Source organism: Adiantum capillus-veneris, chromosome 5 (assembly GCF_014529385.1).
Source record: "Adiantum capillus-veneris isolate H3 chromosome 5, ASM1452938v2, whole genome shotgun sequence".
Lineage (NCBI taxonomy): Eukaryota > Viridiplantae > Streptophyta > Polypodiopsida > Polypodiales > Pteridaceae > Adiantum > Adiantum capillus-veneris.
In genome coordinates this window covers 109,425,056-109,441,169 of record NC_140935.1, presented here as the reverse complement: position 1 = coordinate 109,441,169, position 16,114 = coordinate 109,425,056, and the positions used below count along the sequence as shown (strand labels likewise).

Genomic DNA, 16,114 nt, shown 5'->3' with positions numbered 1-16,114 from the left:
AAGGCCAACATTACAAGCAAGCTAAGCAGAGTTTCAATGTTTACGCCCATTGTTGTCTTTGTGGATTTCTTTGCAAATCTTGATGTGAAAGTCTCTAGAACAATGATGTCGGTTAAGTGCTTAGAAAGTCAAGATGTGTTAGAATTTGGTAGATGAGGGTTGGAGTAAAAAAATAGTAAATGGGGTCCTTTGCAAAGTGCAATATGGCTCCATTATCTGTAAATACATGATCCATACCCAAAATTTCATTATTTCATTTTTTTATAGTCGATGGAATCATGTGGGGGGGACTTGGTTCCTTTAGATCAAAACATGGATGATTTAAATGAGAACCCCATTTAGGACATTGATGTATGGATGCACAATGAATAGTTGGCAACATTGAAGATAAGAACCAAGTGCTCATTGTACCAAGTGAGATAGGGCTTACACAATGAGGAGATAGATTTAACTTCAATCTTTTCTTGTCAGGTAGCTGGAAAGAAGGTATGTAGGAAATAATTTCTTTTTGATGGAGAAATTTATGTGTGATCTATTCTTACTTTTCCTATTTTTCAATATGGATTGGAGGTCCCGAGGAGGATTGAGAAGAAAGTTTTATGCAAAGAAATTCCATAAGGAATAGTACATCTTCTTCCAAGCTTAAGCCTACTAAAGTCTATTTTGCACTAATGATGGTTGTATCAAACTGTACAAATGCTGGTTGTCTTGTCTTGTAGCAGACTGACATTTTGTACATTGCCATATCAACGAAAAATGACATTTTGATTCATATGTCTTATCTTTTTTGATTTATTATTCAAATGTCTTGTTTTATATCTGATTTATTTTTTATTGTTCAGATGTCTTGTTTGATGTCAATGTCATCAATATTGTATGTCTTCACAACACTATAAATAGGACAACCCGGTTTAGGTCTGTGAGCAATAGGTCAGGAGATATGGGTAAGGATTCTTGCTCCTCTTCCTCATTTCCTGTGAGCAAGAAGGAGAAGAGAAAAGCCCATGATAAGGAAGATAATGAAGAGAAGGAAGACCCTGAGCCTGTTTTCACTATCTTCAAGTACTTGAAAGAACTCCCACCATGGTTTGGAAAATTTCATAGGCTCTTCTGGGGTGGGGTCGGAGGATGGCATGGATTATGATTGGACCTTTACATGTTGCTATCAACACAGTTGGACTATGAAAAACATGTAAGGACAAATGCAAGGGCTATCACAATTGTAGAAAAAACTAAAAGACTTGATTGGGAGCTACACAAGAAATGGAGCTAGTGAAAGTTATATAATTTACATCATACTCTAAAGGAGAGAATTTGTAATGTTGTCTCTTTACAAAAAAATATGAGTATGTAATGTTTTCTCTTTACAAAATGTTCTCAAGTAGATAGTATGTCAGTAGAATATGTACTACTTTGCTATTTACAAAATTCTCCTTTACAAAACACTTTTGGGGGTTCTGGGAGTCCTAGGACTCTTTCTTGTGCTAGATTCCTCTGTTTTTCTTAGGAAGAAGGTGTTTTTGGATCTTCTTCTGTATGGTTTCCCTCCTTAGGCTCTGTCTCCTTGGGCTTCTTTTGCTCCTCCCTAGGCTCTATCTCCTTGGGCTTCTTTTTGCTCCTCCTTGGGCTTCTTCTGCTCCTCTTTGGCACGCGTTTGGGCTTTTTGGGGGCTCTTTATGGGGGCAACATGCTTATTTTCCTTCTTTGGAACCTCTTTGGTCTTGTCTTCCTTACTTGGCTCCTCTTCCTTCTTTGACTTGTCTGTGTTTGATCTTTTGAGTGGATCCTCCTTGACCTCTCTGGTGCCTGGCCTCTTCTTTTGGATTCTTTCACTATAATAGTTTCTTCATATTAGCAATGCTAGCACTACAATGATCAAATGTGAAAATCCATGGAATCACTATGAGCGTCGTTATGCCCGTCACTATATCATTTGTTGCATAACGATGCTTACAGCGACGTGCATAGTGACGTCGACATGGAAAAAAAATAAATCGAGAGCGCCAAAAACTAAGATTTCATATTTGAGTTTCGGCGCTTTAGCGAAACATGTATACCCTCGCCACTCTCTCTCTCTCTCTCTCTCTCTCTCTTCTCCCCCCCCCCCCCCCCCCCCCTCCCACACACACACACACACACATGCACACATGAGGAGAGGAAGGAGATCTAGGTTTGCTCCTTCCCTCTCCTCCCTCTCATGTTCCCTTCCCCTCCTTCTCTTTCTCTCTCTCTCTCTCTCTCACACACACACACACACACAAATACACTCACACACACATTGTGTATGAGAGAGAGAGAGAGAGAGAGAGAGAGAGAGAGAGAGAGAGAAAGAGAGAGCAAGAACAAAGAATGTACACACACATGAATAAACAAAGAATGCATACATATACAAATTGAGAGAGGAAAAGAGAGAGAGAGATAGATAGATAGATAGATAGATAGATAGTTCTATTATCGTCCTTGGAGGTCAAATATGACCTATGGGACCAAATGAACATGTCACGTGGTGTGAGTGGAGGTCATAAGTGACTCGATGCTCAAAAATGGTTGAAATGAGCGTCGCAATAGAGAGTCCACATCGTGGTTGGGAGAGGAAGGTCTGTAGGGAGAGCTCATGGCTGAATATATGGAGAAAAGAGGACCTAATGTGGTCAAAAGCTGAGCACTCAAGTAGTGTGTGGTACTCACTCTCTCGCATTTGACGAGGGCATAAGGTGCAAAGTCGATGACACTCCTCGCCAGTGCCCCAATGTCCTGTCTCGCAGCGTAGAGAATGGGAGCTAAGACGAATGGAGGCAATGGTGCGGATCGCACTCAGCGGGATGGGCTCAAGGATGTAGGGATGGGTTTGGTTACCTCGTTCCGAGAAGAAGAGAGATTTGTAGTTTGGGGCAACGTGTGTGGTGTAATGGCTAAAGTGAGAACCTCCGGATTTCTCCCAAGCCGTGATACATTGGCGTTGTAATAAGGTCTCATTAACTTGGGAGTCGATCGACGCATCCTTGACCAAGTGACATGCATCCCATCTTCCAAACCATTTCTTGATGTCAAGCATCCACCCCGAACTTAGTATTTTGCTCTTGCATGTCTTTTGAACCTTTTGACTTGCTTCATATGTGATTCTAGGAAGTCGATGCAAAGGGCTACGTTGTGTCTTACGCATGTACTCCACAACCCTTTGCATGCCCAAGACCTCAATGGGAAGCGATCCGGACTCAAGAAGTAAGAGCATGTAGGGTGTGTGTGTCTTGACTTGGAGAGAGAGAGAGAGAGATAGAGAGAGAGAGAAAGAGAGAGATAGATGGAGAGATCTAGAGAGAGAAAAAAAACAAAGAGAGAGAGGGGGGGAGAAAGCACACACACACACACACACACACACACACACACACACACAGAGAAATAGAGAAAAGGAGAGAAAATATGAAATGAAATGTTATATTAAACGTCTTCAAAACTTAAAATGATTTATCAGACCAATACAAGAAACTCCTTGTGGATCGAATATATTGTCTGCGTTGTCCAAGAAAATAGTGCATTGGTCGGTGAAGAGCTTCGTCAATGTCTATCTTTGTAAATAGACGTTGTTAGACCGCTTTCCGCATGTACAAAGTAGCGTGTAGATGCATGGTCATATGTACAAAAAGATGTAAATACATGCATTTGGAAGCTTTGCGAAGTGGTTTCAAGTTCTAAAAAAGATGCAACATGTACACATTGTGAATAGTCAAGTTCGCGTGCCAGCACTCGAGCACGTGTACATGCTTGGATAGGGTATTGGGGCCTTTAATATGGTTCTTGATGCCCTCTTTCAGCTCTAGATAATGTGTTTGACCTTTCTAGAATGTGAATAATGCAAGCGATGAGTGTGGGTACTCTCATCCTACTTGAAAAGTTTGGGACATGCTCTAATTGTCTATTTACGGTGCTTGATCTGCAGTGATGCGTGCATCGCCCTAGAAGTGGACAAAAATGAAATGTGGGGATGTGGCAAAGTGCTTTCGGTATCAAGGATGAAGCGTACACAATTTGGTGAATTTTGGAGTCTGTTTGGGGTTTTTCCTGTGAAAAATTCTTGCAGGGCGTCAAAACTGGCCAAAAATGGTTTGAAAATGCTTCAAAAACACTCCCTCAGCTAGAACACTCATGGCACCGTGAGTGATGTGGAAAATTGAAGCCTTTTCACACCATTTTTTGTCATTTTTGACTTTTTTTTTCCGATTTCGACCCTCAGAGGGCATTTTTTACGGGAAAAAACCCAAACGGACTCCAAAATTCACCAAATTTTGTACGCTTGATCCTCAATACCCAAAGCACTTTTTGAAATTCTCACATTCCATATTTGACTACTTCTAGGGTGGTGCATGCATCACAGTAGATGAGGCACCGTAAATAGACAGCTACTGCATGTCCCAAACTTTTCAAGCGGGATGAGAGTACCCAGAGTTGTTGCTTGCATTATTTACATTATAGAAAGCTCAAACACATTCTATAGAGACAAAACATTCTATAGAGCCAAAAGAGGCCACCAAGAACCATATCCAAGGCCTCAATACCCTATCCAGGCATGTACACGTGCCGAACTGCTGGCACACGAACCTGACTATTCACAATGTGTACACGTTGCATCTTTTTTAGAACTTGAAACCACTTTGCAAAGCTCCCAAATGCATGTACCTACATGTTTTTGTACATATGACCATGCATATACACCCTACTTTGTACATGCCGAAAGCGGTCTATCATCATTACCCACCATATAGGTAGAGCAGGTATGATCAATCAACAGACTATTTGCATCTGGAACCACATCCCTCGCAAAATATTTCTTCAATATATGACCATTTATTCTATAGCACAAATGTTCCCCTGTCAATTTTTCCAACTCATATGTGCCATTAGGAAATACATGCTTCACTCTGTATGGACCCAACCATTTGTCCCTCAGCTTCTTTTCAAAAGTAAAATCCAAGTGAGAATCATACTTCATCGCCATATCTTCGTCTTTGATCTCTTTCTCTGGCAGCCTCTTATTCATTTTCTCCATCCTTGTCTTTGCTTGTTGAAGATAATAGTCACTGGATTTCTCTCTATTCATTTGCAACAACTCTAGAGAAAGAATTCTTTCATGTAGCTTGTCATTATGTGAACCTTGCATTCTACACAACAACTTCAAGGTATCCAAATGCACCTGTATGTGCATAAGAGATTCCTTTCCATAAACAAGATCATATGGTATAAACTGTGTCGATACTCTATATGCAGTTCTATAGGCCCGCAAACACTTTTCCAAGTCCAAGTCCCACTCTTTAAGATGCTCTCTAGCATACTTTGATAGCATCTTCACAATTTGACCATTGCAGTTTTCAAACATCCCATTGCATTGTGGGTAGTAAGGAGAAGAATGCCTATGCTAAATTTTCAATTTCTCCATGACATCAGCAACAAGTTTTCCCCTAAACCCTGGTCCACAATAAAAAACGATAACCATAGGAGCTCCAAACCTGCAACACACCCGTTCATACAAAAAAGAGGCCACTCTTCCCACTCTAACATCTTTTACCTCTCTTGCCTCCACCCATTTTGTCAAATAGTCCACAGCCACAAGGATATACTTTTTGCCATTTTTGGTCCTTGGCACCTACAACATCCACTCCCCATTTTGCAAATGCATCAAAAGACATTATAGCTTTTTGAGGCTCAACCAAAATCTTTCGATTTGTAAACACTTGGCATTCATGGCATGACTTGTACCAAAAATAAGAATCTCTCATCATAGAGCCAACTCTCAAAATACGAAAGACAACCTAATCCTTGCCTTGATGGCATGTTTCTTCATGGAAGTGCTCCAAAATCAAGCCTATTTCTTCTTTGTACGGCACTTTCTCAAAATTATATCCTTGTCATAAAGCATGAGATCCTCACCTACCAATGTATAGTTTATTGCTTTTGCAACTATTCTCTTATGCCGAACCTTTGACATGCCCTCTGGACATTTCCCTTTACCAAGAAATAATTCTATATCTTGCAATGATTCCCTTCCTACATAGAAGGCTTCCTTGACCTTTAAAGGAGCTTCTTTATTATGCTCATGAGGAACATGCTTTAATTGTATCTTCTCAAACTCATGCAAAAGCTTCTTGATGCCCTAGAATCACTTCTTCAAATTATCTTTCTTAACATTCCACAAACCAAGCAACTGATTCATGACTAGCAACGCATCCCCTTCTGCAATGACCCTCTTCAATCCAAACTCAACACACTGCTTCAACCCAAGGAAAAGCGTGAGATACTCGGCCTCATTTTTACTTTTAGCTTCATCAAGATCGTAATCTCTAGAAAAGATTACATCGTCTTTTGGGTTCTTCATGACTACCCCACCACTTGCCTTTTGAAGAATTTTCATGTATGCACCATCAAAAATCATTGTATACGCATCTGTAATATCTACATCCTCTTCATGATCATCCTTGTCAACCCTTGGGTAAGATGGAAGCTACCCTCCCTTATGTACCACTATGTCCGCCAAGTGATCTTTAACAAAATGATCCACTTTAAACTAAAACTCATACTCTTGAAGCTCCAAAGTCCACTTTTAAGACGCGCTTGCTAGGCTTCAAATGTTGTAATACATCCGGCAAAATATTTGATGTGGTGAGCACATAGAACTTTTGGGGCAACAGATAGGGTTTGAACCTACGACAAGCAAGAACCAAGGCAAAGACCCACTGTTCCATTTGTGTGTAGGAGAAATCACCATTCTTCATCTTCCTCTCAAAATAAACTGGCTTGAAGTTCCTTCCCTACTTTTATAAGAGAACCGACCCAAAAGCTGTTGAACCCACACTAATAGATACATAGAAGATCGATTGCAAGTCAAGAGGATTCATTGTTGGTAAACCACACAATACCTCCTTGATACCATCAAAAGCCTGTTGCATGTCTTCATTCCACTCAAACCCTTGAACTCTTTGACTCAATTTTTGGAGAGGGTACACATCCTGACATAGCATCCAGAAAAAATGTGACACGTACTTGAGCTTGTGCACAAATGATGCCAAATCCTTTGTGTTGCTAGGAGGATCCATAAGCAATAAAAACTTAACTTTCTTTGGATCGGCTTCTATTCCATTTTGGGAAACCACATGTTTGTTAACCCTCACGGCACACGGACACCCCATCACCTACGACGGACGCGTATTATGTATTTGGTAGAGTCAGGTACCGGGCTTGTCGGACCAATAGGGAAAGGTAGAGTGATCATCGATGAGAGGCGCACTTTAACTGGGACATTCAAGGGATTAGTTGGCTAAGCATGGGCGCCCAAGTGTGAATGGGGTGAGCTCCTACAAAAGCCAACTAAACCTAATTCTTACTCATTCTCTCATTTGTGCAATTGAAGAGTGCTCTTGCTCCATCTCCATCTTCTTCTTCTTCACCTCCTTGTGTGTGTGTGTGTGTGAGAGAGAGAGAGAGAGGGAGAGTGTGTGTGCGATCGAGCATTACGAAGGCACGACGGTGGCGAAGCGGTTGAGCACGGCACGACTGCAGCTTCTTCTTCATCGCGGCGAGGAATCCACCACGAAGGCGAGCGTAGAGCGGTGAGTGACACACCCTTTGTTTCCTTGAGCTTGCTAGTTTAGGCTTGTTGTGTGCTTGGAGCCGTTTGTGGCTCGCACACGGTGTATTGGCAAGTCCATTGCTTCGACAGTGCGGCAAGGAGCGCACATTTTTGTCGCCGTTGCCGGGGATATGCCCTACACTAAGCTCGGTTAGCACTTTACGCTTCCTTGTGGTGCAATTTCTATCATAGGAAAGGGAGGGAAGGAGTGTGTGGAGATTTCTGTTTTTTGCGTTTTCTGCATTTTCTGCCAAGTTTCAATTTCTGTTATTGTCTGCGTTTTTTCAATTTCTGCATTTTCAAGCTCGGCGTTTTCAATTTCTGCAATTTTCAATTTAAAAACGCGAGTGAGCGGGCGGCGAAATTTTTCGAAAATAAAAAACGTGACTCTTAAAACGGACGGGTTGGTTTGTATAAAAGATAGATCGGGATCGGTTTCCCAAGCCCAAGCCCAAGCCTCAGTCCTCAGTCTTATGATATATGATAGACTCACTCTTATATATATACCCTACTCCCTCAAGAGAGAATGAGAGCATGTGGGACAAGTCCTCCACTCTCCTCCTTTCTCTTCCCACTTGCACCCTTAGACTTTCTAGTTTGGGCCTAGTTCCCTACTGGAAATTGACAGTTTTAGGGATTCCGAGGGCATAGAGTGACCAAACGGAGGGCTGTAAAGTACGGCACGACCCTCTGACCGATACGCTCGTTTCGAGCTATCACACGGCCCATTCCACGACACGCTCTAAAAAATCTAGCAAAAAAACAAAAAACACGCTAAAAACTAGTCACAAGGCCTCCTAGAGCAGCTTTTTGACACCTTAGGGTATCAGAAGCACATGCACTTACGCTCTGGGCGGGTGCTAGAACACGAGCATATTGAGGGTGCCTCTGTTCATACGGACACCCATTACCCATCCACGATAAGCTCTAGACCCTCAGCGGGGACACAAGGTAGCACCACCCAAGACCCTAAAATAGCCGCTAGTGATTCCTCCTCCGACTCAGAAATCATGGAAGCATACCCTACCCAAAACATTGAGAGAGAAGGCCATGCACCTCCCGAAGCTCCACAGCCTAGTACTAGTATGTTTAGCTGTTTCATGGAAACATTAGGTAGAGCTACTCGCTCGAAACCTGATGCAAATGAAGCACACGAAGGGGGTGGGGAAGTGGACTCTCCTTTCACATCGCACGTGGACCCCACACCCCCAAAGAGTGTCCATGTGGATATCCTGCCAACTTCTTACCAAGAAGGCCCTGTTGAGCTGCCTCCTTCAGAAGTTCCCTCTAGAGTACCGTTGGTGACAAGTAAAACCACGGGGAGCAACATTGCTTCTACCTCACAAGAAACCATTAACACGTCGACTCTAGAAGGATTGTTCATTAATGATCATTGGACATACGACCTCCACACTGAGGTGTTGACGGATCTACACTCTGGCCACGCCTACCATGTAGGATGGATAGAGATTGTACAATCCACCTCTAGTGCCACGAGCATCGAAGATCAACAGAAAATGATCTGTAATGTTATCCATGGCATTATTCAATTAGAAAGGCAAAACCGAGGGGTAAATATACTCTCAACTGGCCCCATGAGATTTCTGGATACGAGCAAGGCTCAACAGCCTACTCTATCACAAATGGAGACTCCTCTAATGAGTCCCATGGACCCATCTTACGTCATTTCACCTGGGGTCTCTATGCAATCTGAGCCTCCGAGCGAAAACTTTAGCTTCCCTAACTTGGCTCAACCCTCTATCAAGGAAAACATAGTGCTCACTCCAGGGATAAGCCTGACAGAGAATGTACCGATGACATCTACGGTTAGCGCAGTGCCACTACCTAGTGTCGTAGTACCTAATATGGGGCCTCGACCATATGTGCCTCTAGCCCCTTATGCACACATGGCTCCCACACCTCCAATAGTACCACTTGCTTATGCTCCTCGAGTGCCACTCCCTAGCCCTTATCCGAGTGGACCTATGCCCGGTTATGTTCCATATCCTGCATCATCCATACATATGCCAAGACCGGCACCCGTTCCTCTCCCACATATGATTCCAAGAGTACCTCTACCGGCCCTACCTCCTCACATAGGTGACTTGGGAGCGTTTGCTCAAACCATAGGTCGATCTATCGCAGAAAATATGCGTCATGCATCTGATAGAGAGCCTAGAAGTAAGGCAGTACAAATTGCCAAACTCACGCAAAAATTCAATGGGGACGAAGATGCTAGGAAACACATTGAAGTGTTTGAACAAGTATGTGATTCCTTAGGGGAACGCAACGAACTACATAAGTGCAATGCCTTAAGCTTGACATTAAGTGGGAAGGCTGGAGATTGGTATAGGACCCTAAGGGTGGACGAGAAAACAATCTACCCTACCCTTTGAAGGTTGTTTCTAAAGGAGTACATACAAGAAGGTGTGCTTTGGGGTGTAGCATCTCAGCTACAGAAGGCCGAACGTAAGGAAGGAGAGTCAGTAAGGGACTTCATTAGTCGTCTAAAGCACTTAAACTCTCGTTGCCCTGTAAATGAGCGCTTCAACAATAACCAACTGCTTGATCGATTCATTCAAGGGTTGAGGAATGAAGGAATCTATAATGGACTAGTGATTAGAGGTATCACAACCTGGGAAGATGTCACTACCAATGCAATCCAATTAGAGGACAACTTGATGATAGCAGGCATGAGGGTGTCTACCGACACGAGATCCACTAGCTCACAAGCCATTGAGTATGAACCCATGATTGCAAATCCCATTGCCAATGAGCCAAAGGTATTTGAGACATTCTTGACAGACCTCACCAAGGCAATCCAAGAGTCTCTTAAGGATAATCGACCCCCTCAAAATAGTCACATGTATCCAAGAAGGGAGCAACAATGGTGTTCCATTTGCTTAGGTCCACATAGCACTAGTGAGTGCCCTACGTTTAGAGTAACATTTAATGGAACTTGCAACGCATGTGGTAGGTATGGTCACCAAGATAAGGATTGTTTAATGATCAAACGTATGATGGCAAATAGACCACCTGTAGCCTAGACGGATGCGCCTCGAGCTCCTGTATTGATGCCTGCTCCACATGTTGAGAAACTACCGCAACACATGGTCCCTAGATCTCAAAATGTTGTACAAGCTACACCGCTACCACCTCCTGTGCTAGGACCGCAGCCCCCGCATCCAAGAGTTGCCCCTATGAACCAAGTGGGTTGCGAGCCATCAAATGCTTATGCAGATGGCTGTGAGGAGGAAATAGACACTAGTATTGCCTACGGACTTGATACATTGGAAGAGTGTCCTATATACTACATGGAAGATTGTTGGGGGCAAGTCAAGCCGGTTTATCAAGCTGTTGCTCTCGCATCCAGAGGTCAAAATATCAACACCCAGGCTAGGAGGCCACCTCTTCAATGCTACGAGTGTGGTGGACCACATCGAGTAGCGGAGTGCCCTATTAGGCTGCAGAAGAATGCTGCACAGATGCAAATGAATCAAGGGAGCACGTCTGCAATGCCAATACTCACATGTAATCGTTGTGGCATAGATCACTTGATTGCCCAATGCCCCTAATAACCCAAATGCGCCTAAAATCACACCCCTAAATTTGGTCAAAATTGCTAGTGTGACATCACCAATACCACCCGTCGCACCCGCTTATGCGATTACACGGTCCATGCTTCAAGGGCCAGGACATATCCTCGAAGAGAGAGATACCGCGTCAATTATCCAAGCAAAGAAAAAGAAGACACGAAGGAAGAAGTCGCAGAATACGAAAATTCAAAGCCAAGTTCCAAAACAAACATAGGAACAGGAGATGACCCCGTGTATATGAATGACCTCGAGGATGATTCGGATTCAGTCGAGACAATGGAGACTAGAACCAATACCACAAAGAGAAAGACCGACAAAGAAAACCGTAACATGGAACCAAATGAAAACCGAATAAGAGAAAATCATAAAGAGCCTCTGAAAACACCACAAGTGTTTCCAAATCCAATCCAAGACCCCCAAGATAAACCGCAGGGGCAAAAAGGGAAGAATCGTAAAAAGAAGATTGGGACGTACCAAAACCCAGTAGACGAGATTAAGCAGGTGAAACATCTAAGAGGTTTAGTGGAGGAGACTCAAAGGAAACTAGAGCCAGAAGCCATGCATATCAAAATTCATGACACAGTGTTTCCCACGCAAGTTCATCCACCCCACATGAACCATAGACCGTTAGCCATATCTAGTATCATCCAAGAAGGGAGTGAGGACGGGACATCAGAAAGTGAGCATACACCCTTCTTGTTGGAAAGGATGTTTAACGAAGGAATACCTGATCCCATTGAGGAATATGAGACTCCATCCTCACCAGTTCCTAGTCAAGGACCTACACCCTGCAAAACGCCAATGAATGTTGCCAAACTAGTGGACTTCATGTCTTCTGAGGTCCGAACCACGATCATAGCAAAGTTGTATGGAGATCCTGAGTTATTCCTTGCACTTCAAGAATTCCTTAACGGAGAGCTACGAACGGGATTACCGCATTTTGCGCAACCAAATAGGCCTGACTCGATTATGATTGATGAGGAAAATCATGTGCAATCACTTGACTTAGATGGACACGAGTCTGTGATAGAGGTACCCATTAACGAATTAGGGCAGTATTTTGAAGGCGACGAGTCTAATGCGACCCTACCCATCACTACCAAGGGATTAACTATAAAGGGAATTCTTGATGGTGGTGCGGGAGTTAGCATCGTTACAAAAGATTGTTGGGAATCCATGGGAAAACCCCGCCTCAGTGTTACTAACATTGTGGTAAAGATGGCAAATGGTACCATAGCCAAACCTATGGGGATGCTCAAGGATCTTAAGATCAAAGTTCTAGGACACAAGGTACGACATACGTTCATTGTAATGGATTTCTCTAAACACCTTATGTCATATGAAATGATTTTAGGACGACCATTCATGAGGGAAGCACAAATGGTTCACGATTGGTCTAAAAATCATGTCTATTTGCAATTCCAAGACTCTGTCCTTAGAGTGAATTTGGTGACTGGTAAGGTACACCCCTTAGGGAGTAAAACCATTATTGATCATCGCTCTGACACCACAGTTCACTCGGCCCCACTACAATATTGTTACACTTGTAAGAAGGATACAGACATTGGCCAAGATTCTCCTTATATGGATATCCTACCTGGGATGACTGAGTCGGACAATGTGGATTGGGTCCACCTAGCATCAACCATAGACACTTGGGGAAATAGGGGGACGACCTGGGTAACACCTGAGGGGGATGAAATGCCTATACCCTTAAATATGCTACAAGCAATGCATATCGCTTCCGACAAGACTCATCCTAATGTAACGAAGAAAACATACAAGTGGGTCCCTAAAGCTTCTTTAGTGACCATATCTAGTGCTAAAAAATAGAAGCCTTGTAAGAAACGTACCACTCGCTCCAAGAAAAGTAAGAAAATGTTGCGATGGATCCCTAAACGACTATTGGAAGCCCAAGGCTACTATCAAGGAAATGATCAAATCTGGGTGCCAAAACGTAGATTGTGCTCTTACCTATCACCTGACCCAAGTGAGCCCAATCCCGTAGCTCCAAAACGAATCAATGATCGTGGAAAGGAAAAAATCACAGAATGCTACACACCCGCTCCCGAGCTAGTTTGGGTACCAAAGAAAGAACGATTTGTTCCACCTAGCTCAGGAAGGGGGGAGTCCCATGAAGATTCTAGCTCATCATGTAATACATCCATAGAGGTAAAAGCTTCTAGACAGCCTCCATCTATAGTAGTGGACCTCCATGAAGCTACAAAAGAATCCACACCTCCCAGTGTTCAAGAATCACCTAATGAACCACTTCAAGTTCGATCCTGGGAGAGTACCTTACCACCGTTGCAACTTGACGAGGCACCTAGGGTAATAGAAAACTACTGGCAAAAATCCTCACCTATTACCAACTGGAACAATTGGTTTCAAAGGGTGACAAGCTCATTTCAAACGGTATGATCTACCCAAGGAAGGGGGGAGTGTTTGCTGACATCCATTATTCATTTGTTTCCCTCTCAACCTTTCTCTCTGACCTCTTAATCTCCGATCTTAGGGAATGTACATATAAAGCTTTATAATCACAAAAAAAAAAAAAAAGAGCAAGAGCAATTAGCAAACGAGTATGCACATTAAAGTCAAAACATTGACTCAGACCTACACATGTCACATCTGGTACAGTGAAACAGAAACCTATGCCATAAAACACCTTCGATCCTCATCACTTGAGTGATGGAGGGTAAGGTAAGATTAGTACGATAGGAGTGTTTCTGTTTTAGAGTTGAGAGATTAGCGAAGTTATCTTTTCCCACTAATGTGCCTCCTGGAGGTATTCCTTTTGTTTCCTAGTGTGTACAGGAGCGTGTTGCTATTGATAGGATTTGGACCTTCATGGAACCTTTCTCTCGTTCACACTTCAAATCAAGCGCGACCATCGACACAAACAGGTGTTTCTTGTCCATTAGCATTGCCCTTATCTTTTTGCATCCATGTTTGTCTGCTTTGATTGTGATTGGTAGCATAATATTCAACGCATTTTCTTACCATCAAACATTTAATTCAATGTAATGTTTTGTCATAATCACTTTTTTAGGGGTAAAAATCAAGCAGTCCGACTAAGCTAGTTTGACCAAGCTAGGTATTAGAAATCTTCTCTTAATACCATGGGGAATGCCTTCCTAATAAGCAATGGTTACTTAGGTTCTTAATCCGATTTAGGCAGCATTGTATGAAATGTACTAGGGCTTTCTAGTGGGCTTAACACTATTGACCTTTAGCTTAAGTATTATAAAGGGAGTTTACTAATGTGATGAGCCTGGGGAGTGTAACAGTGTTATATGACCCCCCAAAGTTACAAAATTTAAATGCTGAAAATGAATAAGCAAAAATCAAAGTGCCACAATGTAAAATTTTAAGCTGGAAGAGAAATCTCAGCTTGATTTGGTACTTCACTCACATGTATAGCCTATGGTACTAGAGCCCTAGAGGTTCCCAGTGTGGGCGCTTTTCCTTGAAAAGCAAAAAACCCAAGGCATACAAAATAAGCACACACATCATAATTGAATCACTGTGAAAAGACCTTGGGGGGTCAAAGAAAAAGTAATCAGTCAGGCGATGATTTCATGAGAAATTCCTTTTATGGTAGCTTAACTACAAAGTCTTCTAGATATAGCCTCTAGTCAGCCCTCGAACATGAATACTTGGCTCTCGCGATTAAACAACTTAATTGACCACAGAAAATTAAGAAGCTTACCCATGGTATTAATATTCGATCTCTAGTGCTTTTCGACCGTCATATTAGCGACCCCAGACTTGTTTAATTTTTTACCTTTACATCTGTTTATGCATTTGATTACATTGCAATTTAATGTTCATTGCTACCAAATTGTTTGAAATTCTTTTACCAATCAATTTTTCTATCTAAAACTGCATATGCTTTTTAAGAGAATGCAATTACTGTGCCAATGTTGTTTGATTTTGCAGTGACTGAAGAAGGCTAAGGACATTCATCTCAAATGCTCTTCCACCTCGACGAACCAGCTTCAACTCAATAGCTTTCGAGGACGGAATCTACATCAGGAAGGGGGGCATGTTAACCCTCATGGCACACCGACACCCCATCACCTACGACGGACGCGTATTATGTATTTGGTAGAGTCAGGTACCGGGCTTGTCAGACCAATAGGGAAAGGTAGAGTGATCGTCGATGAGAGGCGCACTTTAACGGGGACATTCAAGGGATTAGTTGGCTAAGCATGGGCGCCCAAGTGTGAATGGGGTGAGCTCCTACAAAAGCCAACTAAACCTAATTTTTACTCATTCTCTCATTTGTGCAATTGAAGAGTGCTCTTGCTCCATATCCATCTTCTTCTTCTTCACCTCCTTGTGTGTGTGTGTGTGTGTGTGTGAGAGAGAGAGAGAGAGAGAGGGAGAGTGTGTGTGCGATCGAGCATTACAAAGGCACGACGGTGGCGAAGCGGTTGAGCGCGGCACGACTGCAGCTTCTTCTTCATCGCGGCGAGGAATCCACCACGAAGGCAAGCGTAGAGCGGTGAGTGACACACCCTTTGTTTCCTTGAGCTTGCTAGTTTAGGCTTGTTGTGTGCTTGGAGCCGTTTGTGGCTCGCACACGGTGTATTGGCAAGTCCCTTGCCTCGACAGTGCGGCAAGGAGCGCACAATGTCCTAGCAAATGGACTCTGGCATGAGAAAACTTACATTTCTTTGGGTTGAGTTGCCCACCCTCTTGTTGAAGCCTATCAAATTTCAACCTCAGCTTCTCCAAATGTGTGACCCTTGAGCTATAACACCCAATGTCATCCATGAAAACACGAATGAACTTACCCAAGTAGGGACCAAACACTCTATTCATCCATCCTTGGAAGGTAGAATATGCATTAACTAGCCCAAAAGGCCTTCTTTTGTAGCAAAAACAACCCCAA

The 16,114-nt window shown here is 43.0% G+C and overlaps 1 pseudogene; it reads right to left on the bottom strand.

The window, feature by feature from the left end:
* Window positions 1-1,503: 1,503 nt before the first annotated feature.
* LOC147457900 (uncharacterized) overlaps window positions 1,504-16,114 on the bottom strand; it is a 76,362-nt pseudogene continuing 61,751 nt past the window's right edge.